At 39.4% G+C, this 14,282-nt stretch overlaps 1 protein-coding gene across 1 annotated transcript in view; it reads right to left on the bottom strand.

Annotated features, from left to right (window-relative positions):
- LOC136856655 (uncharacterized) overlaps positions 1–14,282 on the bottom strand; it is a 140,200-nt gene that overhangs the window by 15,984 nt on the left and 109,934 nt on the right.

Here is a 14,282-nt window from a genome sequence, read left to right as displayed (position 1 = left end):
TAAATAACACTTCATCCCAAGAAAGATAAATTAAATTTGCAGAAACGTCCTTCAATTTACAGTGTTGTATTGACTGTCAACTCTTGTAAGGGCATCGGTGATAACTTGTCTGTTCGTAATATGACTCATAACAAGATTATTTTACTGTGCAGAATTCCATCTACTTAGCCTCTTTTTCTTGAATACCAACATTCAATAAATGCAAAGTAATTTACGTGATGTTCGTGATTCATTTTTAAATAAAAATAACTGATAATGATCACTTGTACAATTTTCTTCAAAGGAACATCAGCTGCCAAACTTTAAGCTGTTTCTCGAAATGTAGCCACAGCAGCGAAATATAATGCTGCAGCCATATTTTTGTTATATCTATTCATAGCATAAGTTCCTGTGTGTGTGCGCGCAAGCAATAAACTTTTTGTAACTTAAAAAACCACCATTAAATTCAAGACAAGGTTTGTATTTTAATGGAATACTCTATGAACCACATTTGACACACTTTTCTGCCCTATTGGGAAGTAAGTTTAGATGTAACGAGCCTTATGCCAGCACAGGCCCCTGTGAAAGGAAGCAGGGGGCCTCATGTGGAGCTCATGTTCCAGCTCATGTTCAGTTCTGTTCTGTCTCTCTCTCTCTCTCTCTCTCTCTCTCTCTCTCTCTCTCTCTCTCTCTCTATACATATATATATACATAAGTATATATTCTATATTATGTATATATATACCCAAATATAATTTCATTTCCGTACCACCTTCTTTCATAATATATATATATATATATATATATATATATATATATATATATATATATATATATATATATATATATATACATATATATATGTATGTAAATATGTATCTCTCTCTCTCTCTCTCTCTCTCTCTCTCTCTCTCTCTCTCTCTCTCTCTCTCTCTCTCTCTCTCTCTCTATATATATATATATATATATATATATATATATATATATATATATATATATATATATATATATATATATATATACCCAAATATAATTTTCGTATCACCTTCCTCTCTTATAACTGTTATTTTTTCAAAAAAAAAAAAAAAAAGGCTGTCAACCCAATCACACAGCAATCACAGGATCACAAGCTGCGGCGATAGCAGCCACGTGGAGTCAATCTTACGGTTGAGAAATCACAAAAAGGTTAAAAAAAAAAAAGAGACATTCTTCACCCTAAGACAATATATAAACCCTCTCTACAGTTGATCAGAAACAGTTGCGTCTGCCTGGGGTACATAAAATACAGTCAATTCGTCAAAGAACTGGGTAAAGTCTTTTTGAATCGCAACTCTTGAACAGCAATAAAATGCACTTTAAACTGATAAGGAATCTTGGTTCTAATACGTCTTGAAGAACTGGAGATATGATAAGGTTTAGTGCCTAGTCACGCCAAATAGCAACCTTCCTTTTCAGTTGAAAAAAAAAAACATAATTTAAGAATGCTACATGGCTCTTAGATCATTGCTAAGGAATACAAAATTATTTAAGGATGATACACACTTGTTAGATGATTAATAGGGAATACAAATTCATTTAAGAATGCTACACAGTTGTTAGATGATCAATAGGGAATACAAAATCACTTTAGAATGCTACACAATTGTTAGATGATTCATAGGGAATACAATTTCATTTAAGAATATTGCACACTTGTTAGGTGATTGATAGCGAATACAAAATTACTCAACAATCCTGCACAGTCGTTAGATGATTAATAGGGAATACAAAATCACTCAAGAATACTACACAGTTGTTAGATGATTCATAGGGAATACAAGATCATTTAAGAATGCTACACATTGTTAGATGATTACTAAGGAATACAAAATCACTTTAGAATGCTACACAGTTGTTATATAATTAATGGGGAATACAAAATCATTTAAGAACGCTACACAGTTGAAAGAGAATTACGAAGGAATCCAAGTCTTTTAATTAAATTTGTTTTTTTACTTTTATCTAATATGACGCTGTTTCTATACTTCTAAACCCGTTTTTTATTGTTTAACGTTCTGCTGGCGTAACCGTCATAACAGCGGCTTTTTATGCATCCTCTAAGCACAGTACAGGCGCAGTTTTGGCTCTCACTGCTAGTCACTGCCTTATAAGAATCATAAACAGTTTACTTTTCACTAACTTAAGTCATTTTTGTTTCAAATCTTCTTTAGAACTGACGCGTGACTCGTCCATCTATTTTCTGCAAATATTGCTTGATCTTAAGTGATGTATACACTTCGTCAAATACATAATAATCCATAAATTCTCATATACAAAACAATTACATATCTTTCTATTGCTGGGGCATGTGAATGACTTCAAGATTTTACAGTATCACGCTCACTCCGTTCCGTCCCCAATGACTTTAGTTTCCTGGGGAAAGCATTGCATTCCCGATTCGTGCTCGGCTCTTTTCAAGGCTTTTACACGGGACAAGTGGAAAGGCAAATCAAGAGTGCAAGTAACTTGCTACAAGTTACTTGCCGTGTGTAAACAGATACTTTTCTTTCTTAATTAGGCAAGTTAAGTAATTAGCAGCTGGCCAGGCAAGCTGAGAGGCAAGGCAAGTTAATAGCCCGCAGTTCTGTTTTTGGGCAACTTGCCTCCCCCTCCTTCCATGCTGGCAAGCTACTTGCCACTTACTTGGCCTGTGTGAACACTACTCGGTCGTCTTCCTCTCCAGATCAGTTGCCGGACAGGTACTGTACGCGGCAAACGTACACCACAAACTTAGAGGACACTTGCTCGAATCACTTGTTGCGTGTAAACAACACTTGCCATAACTGCTTGCCTTTCAAAAATGAGAGCAGGCTACTTGCACACTTGACTTCCCTCTCTACTTGTCCCGTGTGAGAGTCTTTTATGACGACTGATTGCCGGCCAAGTCACCCACCTGTCTCTGTGCCTCAGATGTCACTCTGTCTGTGGGCCTGTGTCGCAGGAGTGACACTTCACAGGGGTGACACAAAAACCGTATTAAAGGTATAAATGATAGCAACCATTATATATATACATACAGTATATCACATATGTATGTACATATTTATACACACACACATATATATATGTATGTGTGTGTATGTACTATTTAGGCATATATCCTCTCAGAGTCTCTAATAAAATCAATGAAATTATTCCAGAGACTATTTCCTAATTTATATCCTAATTTGTTTCTATATAGTCATTTTTCCTTTGAAGTATACTTCTTACGAACAATGAAAGGTCATTTATGTTTTCTTCCATTTAATATTTATGGCCGACAGCTGTTTCCTCACTCTCTGCGGACATTTCATCACAAAATGTAAACAAAAGATGACGTCACATAGATGGCGTCTTCCTATTGGTCACTGTGCCTCATTGCCGATTCGGTCCTCAGTACCTTTAAGGTGTTCGTCCTCGCGCTTTTATTATTTTATTATTCCCATTTATAACTTTTACTTATAATTATCTTTAAGTTTTAGTTTTTTATTGTGATATATTTTTTACTATTTTATTTTATTTATGAGGAAATGTGAGTAAAAATAAAAACAAGGATGGTGTGTTATCAAGATTTTGTGTTCTGTTTAAATCGAGGTTGTTGTGACTTCTTGACAAAGTGAAAGTCTACTTAAAATCTACGAATGAAAAGCTTTTTCCTTTACTATCCTGCCTAAGGAAGGATATTGGCTGGAAAGATCATTTCTCCTGCATTCTAATAAAGACGTCACAACACTAGGCAGCCTGCTGCTGCAAACAGTGTGCCGTTTTCCAGCACCGGGTTTAATACTACCCAGTTTCCTAAGAGTTTTATCTTGACTGAAGATTCAAAGAAAAACAAGGAGAAAATGCGACGGAGAAACTTCGGCGCAATCGAGTTTTCTGTATAGCGTATAATCAAGGCCACCGAAAAATAGATCTATCTTGTTGTGGTCTTGGTATAATGCTGTATGCACCGCGGTCCATGAAACTTTAACTTCGGTCCGGTGGTGGCCTGGCCTACATCGTGCCAAAGGCAAGATTACGGCTGAATTTAAACTTAATTAAAATAAAAACTACTGAGGCTAGAGGGCTGTAATTTGGTATGTTTGACGATTGGAGGGTGGATGATCAACATACCATTTTGCAGCCCTCTAGCCTCAATAGTTTTTAAGATCTGAGGGCGGACAGGAAAAAGTGCGGCCAGAAAAAAAAGTGCGGACGGATAGACAAAGCCGGCACAGTAGTTTTTTTTTTTTAAACTAAAAGGTAGAAATACCAGTTTTACAGCTTAGAAGGAAGTAAGTAAAACGCGCAGTTAATTACCGTAGATTTTCTGTTATTTTTTGTATTAGCGTTGTGAATCTCAACAGAAAACCGAATGACATCTAATAAGAAATTCCAGGTTTCTGTGACCGTAATCGTTATAACTTCAGTTTAATGTAATCAATCTCTCAGTCAAACGAGAATCTAAGCGCATTATCCCACTCTTAAGTCAGTTATAAGTCACTGAAGGAACTCTCGTCGAATTTACAATTTCGATAGAATCAAGATTTGTGGGACAAACTGTAATGTCGTTTGGGGATGACTGTAGCCCTGTGGGATGACTGTAGATCTATGGGATGCCTTTAGAACTGTCAGATGACTGTAAATATGTGGTATGGCTGTAGATCTGTGGGATGACTGTGGATCTGTGGGATGACTGTGGATCTGTGGGATACTGCAGATCTATGGGATACTGTAGATCTGTCGAATCACTGTAGCTCTGTGGAATGACTGTGGATCTGTGGAATGACTGTGGATCTGTGGGATATTGTAGGTCTGTGGAATGACTGTGGATCTGTAGGATACTGCAAATCTGTGGAATGACCGTGGATCTGTGGGATACTGTAGGTCTGTGGAATGACCGTGGATCTGTGGGATACTGTAGATTTGCGGAATGACTGTGGATCTGTGGGATACTGCAGATTTGTGGAATAACTGTGGATCTGTGGGATACTGCAGATTTGTGGAATGACTGTGATCTGTGGGATACTGCAGATCTGTGGAACGACTGTGGATCTGTGGGATACTGCAGATCTGTGGAATGACTGTGGATTTGTGGGATACTGTAGATCTGTGGAATGACTGTGGATCTGTTGGATACTGCAGATCTGTGGAATGACTGTGGATCTGTGGGATACTGTAGATCTGTGGAACGACTGTGGATCTGTTGGATACTGCAGATCTGTGGAATGACTGTGGATCTGTGGGATACTGCAGATCTGTGGAATGACTGTGGATCTGTGGGATACTGTAGATCTGTGGAACGACTGTGGATCTGTTGGATACTGCAGATCTGTGGAATGACTGTGGATCTGTGGGATACTGCAGATCTGTGGAATGACTGTGGATCTGTGGGATTTAGATCTGTGGAATGACTGTGGATCTGTGGGATACTGCAGATCTGTGGAATGACTGTGGATCTGTGGGATACTGCAGATCTGTGGAATGACTGTGGATCTGTGGGATACTGCAGATCTGTGGAATGACTGTGGATCTGTGGGATACTGCAGATCTATGGAATGACTGTGGATCTGATACAGGGATACTGCAGATCTGTGGAATGACTGTGGATCTTGATACTGTAGATCTGTGGAACCACTGTGGATCTGTTGGATACTGCAGATCTGTGGAATGACTGTGGATCTGTGGGATTGCAGATCTGTGGAATGACTGTGGATCTGTGGGATACTGTAGATCTTGGAACGACTGTGGATCTGTTGGATACTGCAGATCTGTGGAATGACTGTTGGGATACTGCAGATCTGTGGAATGACTGTGGATCTGTGGGATACTGCAGATCTGTGGAATGACTGTGGATCTGTGGGATACTGCAGATCTGTGGAATGACTGTGGATCTGTGGGATACTGTAGATCTGTGGAACGACTGTGGATCTTGGATACTGCAGATCTGTGGAATTGGATCTGTGGGATACTGCAGATCTGTGGAATGACTGGATCTGTGGGATACCATAGATCTGTGGAACGACTGTGGATCTGTTGATACTGCAGATCTGTGGAATGACTGTGGATCTGTGGGATACTGCAGATCTGTGGAATGACAATGGATCTGTGGGATACTGTAGATCTGTGGAATGACTGTGGATCTGTGGGATACTGCAGATCTGTGGAATGACTGTGGATCTGTGGGATACTGCAGATCTGTGGAATGACTGTGGATCTGTGGGATACTGCAGATCTGTGGAATGACTTGGATCTGTGGGATACTGCAGATCTGTGGAATGACTGTGGATCTTGGGATACTGCAGATCTGTGGAATGACTTGGATCTGTGGGATACTGTAGATCTGTGGAATGACTGTGGATCTGTGGGATACTGCAGATCTGTGGAATGACTGTGGATCTGTGGGATACTGCAGATCTGTGGAATGACTGTGGATCTGTGGGATACTGCAGATCTGTGGAATGACTGTGGATCTGTGGGATACTGCAGATCTGTGGAATGACTTGATCTGTGGGATACTGCAGATCTGTGGAATGACTGTGGATCTGTGGGATACTGCAGATCTGTGGAATGACTGTGGATCTGTGGGATACTGCAGATCTGTGGAATGACTGTGGATCTGTGGGATACTGCAGATCTGTGGAATGACTGTGGATCTGTGGGATACTGCAGATCTGTGGAATGACTGTGGATCTGTGGGATACTGCAGATCTGTGGAATGACTGTGGATCTGTGGGATACTGTAGATCTGTGGAATGACTGTGGATCTGAGGATACTGCAGATCTGTGGAATGACTGTGGATCTGTGGGATAAAGCAGATCTGTGGAATGACTGTGGATCTGTGGGATACTGCAGATCTGTGGAATGACTGATCTGTGGGATACTGCAGATCTGTGGAATGACTGTGGATCTGTGGGATACTGCAGATCTGTGGAATGACTGTGGATCTGTGGGATACTGCAGATCTGTGGAATGACTGTGGATCTGTGGGATACTGCAGATCTGTGGTGACTGTGATCTGTGGGATACTGCAGATCTGTGGAACGACTGTGGATCTGTGGGATACTGCAGATCTGTGGAATGACTGTGGATTTGTGGGATACTGTAGATCTGTGGAATGACTGTGGAATCTGTTGGATACTGCAGATCTGTGGAATGACTGTGGATCTTGGGATACCAGATTTATGGAATGATTTGGATCTTAGGGATACTTTAATTTGTGGAATAACTGTGGATCTGTGGGATAGCAGATTTGTGGAATGACTGTGATCTGTGGGATACTGCAGATCTGTGGAATGACTGTGGATCTGTGGGATACTGCAGATCTGTGGAATGACTGTGGATTTGTGGGATACTGTAGATCTGTGGAATGACTGTGGATCTGTTGGATACTGCAGATCTGTGGAATGACTGTATCTGATCTGTGGGATACTGTAGATCTGTGGAACGACTGTGGATCTGTTGGATACTGCAGATCTGTGGAATGACTGTGATCTTGGGATACTGCAGATCTGTGGAATGACTGTGGATCTGTGGGATACTGCAGATCTGTGGAATGACTGTGGATCTGTGGGATACTGCAGATCTGTGGAATGACCTGGATCTTGGGATACTGTAGATCTGTGGAATGACTGTGGATCTGTGGGATAGAAGATCAGAATGACTGTGGATCTGTGGGATACTGCAGATCTGTGGAATGACTGTGGATCTGTGGGATACTGCAGATCTGTGGAATGACTGTGGATCTTATACTGCAGATCTGTATTTGGATCTGTGGATACTGCAGATCTGTGGAATGACTGTGGATCTGTGGGATACTGCAGATCTGTGGAATGACTGTGGATCTGTGGGATACTGCAGATCTGTGGAATGATTTGAGTGGATCTGTGGGATACTGCAGATCTGTGGAATGACTGTGGATCTGTGGGATACTGTAGATCTGTGGAATGACTGTGGATCTGTGGGATACTGCAGATCTGTGGAATGACGATCTGTGGGATACTGTAGATCTGTGGAACGACTGTGGATCTGTTGGATACTGCAGATCTGTGGAATGACTGTGGATCTGTGGGATACTGTAGATGTGTGAAATGACTGTGGATTTGTGGGATGCCTGTTGATTTGTGGGATGACTGTACATCTGTGGGATAACTGTGGATCTGTGGGATGACTAGATCTGTGGGATATCTGAAGGTCTATGGGATTTTCTGCTAATGCATTACCGGTGGATTCGATGCAATGTTATTACCAGTGAGTTTAATGCAGTGTTACTGATGGGTTTGTCGCAATGTTATTTCCAATAGGTCTGATACAGCGTTATTGCTAGTGGGTTTGCCTCAGTGTCATTACCACTGGGTTTAATGCAGTGTTATTAACCAAGGGTTTTTTGCAATTTTACTAACGATTGGTTTGCCTCAATTAATTACAATAGGTTTGCTGCAGCGTTGTTAACAACGGGTCCGCCGCAATGGGTTTGTTGCAATGTTATTACCAAGGTGCTTGTTGCAATGCTATCATGAACAGGCTTGCTACAAGGTTATTACAAATGGGTTTGATTCCATGTCATTAACAGTGGGTTTGCTGCAATGTTATTACTAAAGGATTTCCTAGTGTCATTACCAATATCTTTGATATGTCATCACCAATGGGTTTGTTGCAATGTTATCACCACTAGGTTTGCTAAAATGTTATTAACAACGAGTTTGCTTCAGTGTCATTACAAATGGGTTTGCTGTAATGTTATTACCAATGGGTTTGTAGCAATGTCATTACCAATGGGTTTTCTGTACTGTTATTAACAATGGGTTTGTAGCAGTTTCATTACCAATGGGTTTGCTTCAATGGCACTACCAATGAGTTTGTTTCAAAGTCACTACCAGCTGGTTTGCTGCAGATTCATTACCAATGGGTTTGATGTAGTTATTACCAGTGGGTTTGCAGCAATGATATTACCAACGGGTGAAAACCCGTTGGTAATATCACTGTAATCGTATTGTTAATGGATGCGTTGCAACATTATTAACAATGGGTTTGTTGAACTGTTATTACCAATGGGTAATGACACTGAACTTAATACCTAGTCTGACAGGTCAACATCGCTGTTAGCACAGCTGACATGTCAAGAAGGAAGGAAGCTGTAACGGGAGGGAAACCTGGAAGTTGCACTAGGAAAGAGAATATGAACGGAGGTACAGTAAAAAGAACGAAAGGGGTTGCAGCTAGGGGCCGAAGGAACGCTGCAAAGAACTTTAAGTAATGCCTACAGCCACCCCGTGAGGTGTACTGACGGCATTATTCCCCTACAGGGAGCTGACATGTCAAACTACTGTAGGTGCGAAGTTGCTCCAGTCTGTGGTCATTGTTGATCCCCGTTTCAATTCGTTCTTTGCAGAGATTTGAGACTGTTTCTGCTCCTGTCTCTGTTTGTTATTCCTGTCTTTTATCTTCTTTCAAGCCAATTATTTTCCTTATTTACTCAGTTCTTTAAGATGAAGTTTGTCGGAGCTTTTATAAGCAACCCTGAATTGTAAATTGTGTGTATATATATAATATATATAGTTTTTATATATTATATATATATATATATTATATATATATATTGATATATATAGATATATATATATATATATATATATATATGTAATAAAATCTGAGACGATCCGATCTTGTTTGTCAACCGGGTGGCAGGTAGGTAAGAACTGGATAAAGGGAGACATCCACCCTCCTCCTGAAAAACCTGTTTGTCCGCCCTCATCTGTCATTTAAAGAAAAAGAACAGCAACAGAAACGGGAGAGCATTTGTGACCCAGAAAAATAAAGTTTTATCCCGGACGTATTTCATCGTGGACCGCAGAACACTAAGCAATCGACATCCAACACAAGGCCACACAGCAAGCGGCGAGCGGCGAGCGGCGCGACATGCCGCCAGTTATGAAACTTAACAATTCTTACGTAGGTGGCCACGCTGGCGGAGTGGGGCGATTTTCCGCCTCGCTAAACCTCGCCGCTCGTCCCGCACGATGCAGCATGTTTAAAAAAAAAACACGTAATTCCGAGCGTTTTCCTTTAGGAGAACTGGGCTCTCTGAAGTTTGTTACAGGTATATGCAGCCTCTCTTCAAGTCTGCTGAGCAATATACAGTATATTGCACTGGTGATAAGCTTCGACTAACGTGTCGCGTGCGTCTTCGACGGCTCCAGTGTGGCCATGCAACGCGTTGACGCTACCGCTGCCGCTAGTTGCTAGACGCTGCCTCGCCGCTTGCCGCTTGCAGTGCGGCGGTACCTTCAGAGCGAAGATGACCTTCCCTTGTGAGAAATCCCACGTGTAGGCCGTTCCTTATCGCTACAGATGCTGTAGAAGATAAGCAAGGTTTATGTCGTTGTTCTACTTGTGAATTTCAAGGGCAAAACTGCTTGGGGGTATTGACTTCACTAGAGAAACAAATCCACATTTAATTACGGGTACATGTATTGAAAATAAATCTCTACAAAGAGCGCTCTCTGTAGAGATTATATTTAAATACACGTACCCACACGTAACTGTGGATTTGTTTCACCATTTCATGACACGTGCTGCTGTGGGCATTTTTGAAGTTATCTCAGTCCCTTAAGATATGTTTAAGGCCGATGAAAAGGCTTCGCTTGAAAAACATCACGTTAACGGAAGCTTAAATCATATTATCTGTAAGTCTGAATGTTTTTTAGATGAATATATTAACGTAAAATTCAAAAATATATTGTTCTTCTAACTCTACACCTGAGTTTTTCGTGATGTATATACTGTTGCAGTTTGTGTTCATGTACGGGATAAGTATGAGTTTTTTTTTTAAGGAATATATTTGCAATATATTTGATGACACAGAAGGCGAAGTTGACAATATATTGTTGCACGCGCTGCTTGCAACCCTGCACTAAGAACTGATAAAGGAACGTCTACCACAACCACGACGTTATATGCCGATTCTCACTATTTCCTTGAGAGTTGTTGTACAGCAATAAAAAAAAAGTTAAGTATACCTTAGTTTAACCAGACCACTGAGCTGATTAACAGCTCTCCTAGGGCTGGCCAGAAGGATTAGACTGATTTAATTCAGAGACTTCTTAATATCGGGTTTAGTCTTAGATTCTAAAGAAATCGGGTCACATCGGCATCAGAGATGTATCCGATTTCTATGCCGACTCCCAAACCGATTTCAGACTGGCAATAGAGAGGGACTCCCAGAAATTAGCGAGGCAGCTTGTGCGAATGACATCAGGTTTGACCCTCTGAAGATTCTGAGACACAAGACTGAACTCCATTCGCAGTCATTCTCTTAGGCGTCTGTGCGTCTTCCAGAAGGCCAAGCCATGTATCATTCCGTGGTAGACTGTATCCGACTGTATCCGTCTCTCTCTACGATTCTTCAGGAGGTCTAACCTGTCATTTGTGGTTCTGACAAAGCTCTCAGCGAGCGACGAAGCAGTAGAATTTTGCATAACGATTTCGCAGTGACCTTTTAATCCCTCAGAACGCACTGCCATTTCTGATACTACAGAAGTGGGCGTTATCTTCCAACATTTTTCAAGGGGCTCACAGTTAAATCTACCAGGAAGAAAAACATGCACAAGAGAATGATAATTGTCTTCAGTGAGATGAATTGTAACCATATGGCCACAACTCGCATCATTTTTCATCAAAAGCTGCTGAAAAAAACGTAATAAAACTTATGAATATGTATTATCTTTTGCATGCAGAGGCTTTAAAAGGGCCAGTGACAACAGGGCTTTGAGAGAGAGAGAGAGAGAGAGAGAGAGAGAGAGAGAGAGAGAGAGAGAGAGAGAGAGAGAGAGATGAACGCAAAGGAAGTACTGAGGAAGTCTGCACATTCTGTTGTCAAAGAGAGAGAGAGATTGCAAAGAAAGTTCTTAGAAAGTCTCCACACTCTGTTATCAAATTTGCAGAGAGAGAGAGAGAGAGAGAGAGAGAGAGAGAGAGAGAGAGAGAGAGAGAGAGAGAGGAACGCAAAGAAAGCCTCCAAACTGTTATCAAAGTTGCAGAAACTGTTATCAAAGTTGAGAGAGAGAGAGAGAGAGAGAGAGAGAGAGAGAGAGAGAGACGCGGAATACGCCATTCATTAAATCCTAATTTTTCATATCAAAGGTTATTAGTAATTTTTTCATTTCTTTCTAAATACAAGAAAATAACTTCAGAACGTTATTTTCAGAGGAATTGTTATTCACTTTTAACGAAAAAAAAACGCTATCGTTCTTTGGACTTTTTTTTTATTTATTTGGAGTACGTTTTTCCAAAAGCGTAGAAATATATAATAATTATTTCCCAAATAAATGAAAAACACCAAGAGTTAAATATAAAACAGCCAATTTTCTTAATAAACTCTATAAACTGATTATGACAGTTCATATCCGCACTTACACTGTTAGGCGTCTTTGTTTGTGCAAATGGTAAAAAAACCGCCAATTTTCTTAACTAAATTTAGAGACTGATTATGACTGTTTATGTTCATACTTAAAAAACACACCCACAAACACAAACACTGTTAGACGTCCATGTTTGTGCTATAGGAAAAAACTAGTTTTCGTAAGTAACTTTAGAAATTGCTCATGATTTATTAGATGTCCCTAACTAAAAAACCCCACATAAAAACAATCTTAGACGTCTAAGTTTGTGTAAATGGTAAAAAAAAAAACAGCCAATTTTCTTAACTAACTTTAGTATTGATTATGACTCTATATGTCCCAGCTGAAAAAAAACACACAAACATTATCAGACGTCTATATTTGTGTTTATGCAAAAAAAAAAGCTTAATTTCCTTAACAAACTCTATAGATTGATTTTGGCTTAGTGTCCCACTTAAGAAAAAAAACACACACACCAACATTTTTAAGTGTCTATGTTTGTGTTTATGAAAAAAAAACCAGTTAATTTTCTTAACAAACTCTATTGATTATTAGGCGTCTATGTTTGCGTAAATGGAAAAAACCCAGCCAATTTTCTTCACTAATATTAGAGACTGATTACCTAGTTTGTGTCCCCACTTGAAAAAAAAACACACACACACACAAACACCGTTAGACGTCTAAGTTTGTGCAAATGGAAAAAAAGACAGCTAATTCTCTTGACTAACTTTATAGAATTTTATGACTAAGTTTGTGTTCCTACTTGAAAAAAAACACACGCAACATTGTTAGATGTTTATGTTTGTGTAAATGGGAAAAAACAGCCAATTTTCTTCAGTAACTTCAGAGACTGAATATGACTTTGTTTATGTCCCCACATAAAAAAAAAAACACAGTTAGACGCGGTAAAATAAATACAGCCAATTTCTTAAAGTTCAGATATTAATTATGACTTAGTTTGTGTCCCCATTTAAAAAACACGAACACACACAAACGCACACTCACAAACATTGTTAGGCGTCTATGTTTCTGTAAATTGTAAAAAAAAAACACAGCCAATGATTATTGATTATGCATGCAGTAAATAAATTAACAAAATAAAATAAATAATAAAAACAAATAAAAAAAAAGAGAGAGAGAGAGAGAGAGAGAGAGAGAGAGAGAGAGAGAGAGAGAGAGAGAGAGAGAGAGAGAGAGAAGGATCATGCTATTTTTACATAGCATAGAAATATTTTAGAACCAGTTCGAACTAGTTCTGATTGCTAGAGAAATCTGCACACGCGAAGTGTGTTCCGGTTCGAACCGGTTCTGGTTTTAGGGCGGAAAGGCAAACAAACAGTCAGTCTATTTTGTTGTTTTTTATGTTCTTTATCAGTCTTTGCTCAAATCAGTCTCACTGCGAGATATGAAGGAAAATGTCCTTTTTTCCTGCTATTTTCTTGCATGCAATGGAGCTGCTAACTCGCTTTCGTGTCCTTGAAGATTGAACCATTTATTTTCACTTTTATTGGTTTTTATAAAAACAATATTATTCCGGTTATTTTTGCAGACTCACATTTTTACATTCACTCAACCTTTGTCGTGCGTTTAAGTAATTAAAATTCGTTTGAAAATCACGTATAAGTGATTTCTTTTCCAAGAATGCCTTACTTTGCACTTTATACTTTTCGGCGAATTTCTGATGGCAATAACACATTCTTCTCGTCACTCTACACTTCACCACAGATAAATGAGGAGAGGTTGTCGAAATTCTGTTTATATCTCACGTTAATTTTCTGAATATCTAACAGAAATAAGTCGTGTACAATACAAATACCCGCCATGAATAAAGGAAAAATAAAAATAATAATGTTTTAATCTTCTGAATTCGTACAAACATATTTCTGTCCTTGCTCTACACTTCA

This window comes from Macrobrachium rosenbergii, chromosome 36, assembly GCF_040412425.1.
Source record: "Macrobrachium rosenbergii isolate ZJJX-2024 chromosome 36, ASM4041242v1, whole genome shotgun sequence".
Lineage (NCBI taxonomy): Eukaryota > Metazoa > Arthropoda > Malacostraca > Decapoda > Palaemonidae > Macrobrachium > Macrobrachium rosenbergii.
Note: the sequence above shows the minus strand (reverse complement) of the source record. Positions and strands in the feature narration are given on the sequence as shown.